This window comes from Nomia melanderi, unplaced genomic scaffold (genome assembly GCF_051020985.1).
Source record: "Nomia melanderi isolate GNS246 unplaced genomic scaffold, iyNomMela1 scaffold0580, whole genome shotgun sequence".
NCBI classification, from domain to species: domain Eukaryota; kingdom Metazoa; phylum Arthropoda; class Insecta; order Hymenoptera; family Halictidae; genus Nomia; species Nomia melanderi.
The window spans coordinates 7,501-12,500 of NW_027475694.1; positions in this window are offsets into that span (position 1 = coordinate 7,501).

A 5,000-nucleotide genomic window follows, 5' to 3' on the forward strand; every position below is an offset into this window, starting at 1 on the left:
AGTTTCCACCGAAAGAAAAATTTTTTAGAATTTTTTTTTTCCAAAAATTGCAAGAGTAAACTTTTTTAATATTCGATTTAAAAATTTTTAAATGCTTAATCCTTACATTAAACTACTGGGAGAACTCAGAAATCATAATGAAAAAAATTACAAAAATTTATTTTTCTCAGAAACTCCGAAAAACAGAGTGGTCGAATCCGTGCAAGCCGGAATTTTTCTAAGTCCCCACGGTCAAGAGTAAACTTTTTTAATAAGCGTTTTAAAATTATTTCAATGTTTAATCCATGCGTAAACATGATGTTTATTAACGTTTTTAACATTAAAAAAAATTACAAAAATTTATTTTTCAAAAAAATGGAAAAAAACCGATTCGTCGGAGCGAGGTGTCCAGCCGTGCGGTAATTCCAGCAGGCGAATCGGACTTCCCGAAATTTTTCTAAGTCCCACGGTCGACACCAACTTTTTTAATAAGCGTTTTAAAATTATTTCAATGTTTAATCCATGCGTAAACATGACGTTTATTAACGTTTTTAACATTAAAAAAAATTACAAAAATTTATTTTTCGGAAAAAATGGAAAAAACCGATTCGTCGGAGCGAGCTGTCCAGGCCGTGCGGTAATTCCAGCAGGCGAATCGGACTTCCCGAAATTTTTCTAAGTCCCACGGTCGACACCAACTTTTTTAATAAGCGTTTTAAAATTATTTCAATGTTTAATCCATGCGTAAACATGACGTTTATTAACGTTTTTAACGTTAAAAAAAATTACAAAAATTTATTTTTCGGAAAAAATGGAAAAAACCGATTCGTCGGAGCGAGCTGTCCAGCCCGTGCGGTAATTCCAGCAGGCGAATCGGACTTCCCGAAATTTTTCTAAGTCCCACGGTCGACACCAACTTTTTTAATAAGCGTTTTAAAATTATTTCAATGTTTAATCCATGCGTAAACATGACGTTTATTAACGTTTTTAACGTTAAAAAAAATTACAAAAATTTATTTTTCGGAAAAAATGGAAAAAACCGATTCGTCGGAGCGAGGTGTCCAGCCCGTGCGGTAATTCCAGCAGGCGAATCGGACTTCCCGAAATTTTTCTAAGTCCCACGGTCGACACCAACTTTTTTAATAAGCGTTTTAAAATTATTTCAATGTTTAATCCATGCGTAAACATGACGTTTATTAACGTTTTTAACATTAAAAAAAATTACAAAAATTTATTTTTCGGAAAAAATGGAAAAAACCGATTCGTCGGAGCGAGGTGTCCAGCCCGTGCGGTAATTCCAGCAGGCGAATCGGACTTCCCGAAATTTTTCTAAGTCCCACGGTCGACACCAACTTTTTTAATAAGCGTTTTAAAATTATTTCAATGTTTAATCCATGCGTAAACATGACGTTTATTAACGTTTTTAACGTTAAAAAAAATTACAAAAATTTATTTTTCGGAAAAAATGGAAAAAACCGATTCGTCGGAGCGAGGTGTCCAGCCCGTGCGGTAATTCCAGCAGGCGAATCGGACTTCCCGAAATTTTTCTAAGTCCCACGGTCGACACCAACTTTTTTAATAAGCGTTTTAAAATTATTTCAATGTTTAATCCATGCGTAAACATGACGTTTATTAACGTTTTTAACATTAAAAAAAATTACAAAAATTTATTTTTCGGAAAAAATGGAAAAAACCGATTCGTCGGAGCGAGGTGTCCAGCCCGTGCGGTAATTCCAGCAGGCGATCCGGGGTACTCGAAATTTTTCTAAGTCCCGACGGTCAAGAGTAAACTTTTTCATCACATATTTCAAAATTTTTTTAATGTTTAATCCACGCATAAAAACGCAGTTTATTAACGTTTTTAACGTTGAGAAAATTGACAAAAATTTTTTTTTCACTGAAAATGGAAAAAATGTATCGGTCGATGCGGGCTATCCAGGCCGTGCGGTAATTCCAGCAGGCGATCCGGGGTACTCGAAATTTTTCTAAGTCCCGACGGTCAAGAGTAAACTTTTTCATCACATATTTCAAAATTTTTTTAATGTTTAATCCACGCATAAAAACGCAGTTTATTAACGTTTTTAACGTTGAGAAAATTGACAAAAATTTTTTTTTCACTGAAAATGGAAAAAATGTATCGGTCGATGCGGGCTGTCCAGGCCGTGCGGTAATTCCAGCAGGCGATCCGAGGTACTCGAAATTTTTCTAAGTCCGAACGGTCAAGAGTAAACTTTTTCATCACATATTTCAAAATTTTTTTAATGTTTAATCCACGCATAAAAACGCAGTTTATTAACGTTTTTAACGTTGAGAAAATTGACAAAAATTTTTTTTTCACTGAAAATGGAAAAAATGTATCGGTCGATGCGAGCTGTCCAGGCCGTGCGGTAATTCCAGCAGGCGAATCGGACTTCCCGAAATTTTTCTAAGTCCCACGGTCAAGAGTAAACTTTTTTAATAAGCGTTTTAAAATTATTTCAATGTTTAATCCATGCGTAAACATGATGTTTATTAACGTTTTTAACATTAAAAAAAATTACAAAAATTTATTTTTCAAAAAAAATGGAAAAAACCGATTCGTCGGAGCGAGGTGTCCAGCCCGTGCGGTAATTCCAGCAGGCGAATCGGACTTCCCGAAATTTTTCTAAGTCCCACGGTCGACACCAACTTTTTTAATAAGCGTTTTAAAATTATTTCAATGTTTAATCCATGCGTAAACATGACGTTTATTAACGTTTTTAACGTTAAAAAAAATTACAAAAATTTATTTTTCGGAAAAAATGGAAAAAACCGATTCGTCGGAGCGAGCTGTCCAGCCCGTGCGGTAATTCCAGCAGGCGAATCGGACTTCCCGAAATTTTTCTAAGTCCCACGGTCGACACCAACTTTTTTAATAAGCGTTTTAAAATTATTTCAATGTTTAATCCATGCGTAAACATGACGTTTATTAACGTTTTTAACGTTAAAAAAAATTACAAAAATTTATTTTTCGGAAAAAATGGAAAAAACCGATTCGTCGGAGCGAGGTGTCCAGCCCGTGCGGTAATTCCAGCAGGCGAATCGGACTTCCCGAAATTTTTCTAAGTCCCACGGTCAAGAGTAAACTTTTTTAATAAGCGTTTTAAAATTATTTCAATGTTTAATCCATGCGTAAACATGATGTTTATTAACGTTTTTAACATTAAAAAAAATTACAAAAATTTATTTTTCAAAAAAAATGGAAAAAACCGATTCGTCGGAGCGAGGTGTCCAGCCCGTGCGGTAATTCCAGCAGGCGAATCGGACTTCCCGAAATTTTTCTAAGTCCCACGGTCGACACCAACTTTTTTAATAAGCGTTTTAAAATTATTTCAATGTTTAATCCATGCGTAAACATGACGTTTATTAACGTTTTTAACATTAAAAAAAATTACAAAAATTTATTTTTCGGAAAAAATGGAAAAAACCGATTCGTCGGAGCGAGCTGTCCAGGCCGTGCGGTAATTCCAGCAGGCGAATCGGACTTCCCGAAATTTTTCTAAGTCCCACGGTCGACACCAACTTTTTTAATAAGCGTTTTAAAATTATTTCAATGTTTAATCCATGCGTAAACATGACGTTTATTAACGTTTTTGACATTAAAAAAAATTACAAAAATTTATTTTTCGGAAAAAATGGAAAAAACCGATTCGTCGGAGCGTGCTGTCCAGGCCGTGCGGTAATGCCAGCAGGCGATCCGGGGTACTCGAAATTTTTCTAAGTCCCGACGGTCAAGAGTAAACTTTTTCATCACATATTTCAAAATTTTTTTAATGTTTAATCCACGCATAAAAACGCAGTTTATTAACGTTTTTAACGTTGAGAAAATTGACAAAAATTTTTTTTTCACTGAAAATGGAAAAAATGTATCGGTCGATGCGGGCTATCCAGGCCGTGCGGTAATTCCAGCAGGCGATCCGGGGTACTCGAAATTTTTCTAAGTCCCGACGGTCAAGAGTAAACTTTTTCATCACATATTTCAAAATTTTTTTAATGTTTAATCCACGCATAAAAACGCAGTTTATTAACGTTTTTAACGTTGAGAAAATTGACAAAAATTTTTTTTTCACTGAAAATGGAAAAAATGTATCGGTCGATGCGAGCTGTCCAGGCCGTGCGGTAATTCCAGCCGGCGATCCGAGGTACTCGAAATTTTTCTAAGTCCGAACGGTCAAGAGTAAACTTTTTCATCACATATTTCAAAATTTTTTCAATGTTTAATCCACTCATAAAAACGCAGTTTATTAACGTTTTTAACGTTGAGAAAATTGACAAAAATTTTTTTTTCACTGAAAATGGAAAAAATGTATCGGTCGATGCGGGCTGTCCAGGCCGTGCGGTAATTCCAGCAGGCGATCCGGGGTACTCGAAATTTTTCTAAGTCCGAACGGTCAAGAATAAACTTTTTTATTACATGTTTTAAAAATTTTTCAATGCTTAATCCGTGCATAAGAGTGCAGTTTATTAACGTTTTTAAGGTTGAAAAAATTGACAAAAATTTTTTTTTCTCTGAAAATGAAAAAAATGTATCGGTCGAAGCGGGCTGTCCAGGCCGCGCGGTAATGCCAGCAGGTCGAACGGGGCGACCCGAAATTTTTCTAAGTCCCTGCGGTCAAGAATAAACTTTTTTATTATGCGTTTTAAAATTTTTTCGGCGCTTAATCCATGGATAAAAAGGCAGCCCGAACACGTTTTTAACGTTGAAAAAATTGACCAAAATTTTTTTTTCACAAAAACTGCGAAAAACAGATCGACCGAATCTACTTTTCTCCGTCTCGCGGTAAGTCCAACCGGCCAAACCGGCTGACTCGAAATTTTTCCAAGTCCCAACGGTCAGGAATAAAATTTTTCAAAATTCGGTTTAAAAATTTTCCAACGCTTAAGTCGTGTACGAATAACGATGAAAAAATGTACAAAATTTTTTTTTATCTCGTTATTTTTCAAAGTTCCAGCGGCGTATTGCTTTTCAACTGAGCGAAAAAAAACGGAGAGAAACGAACGAA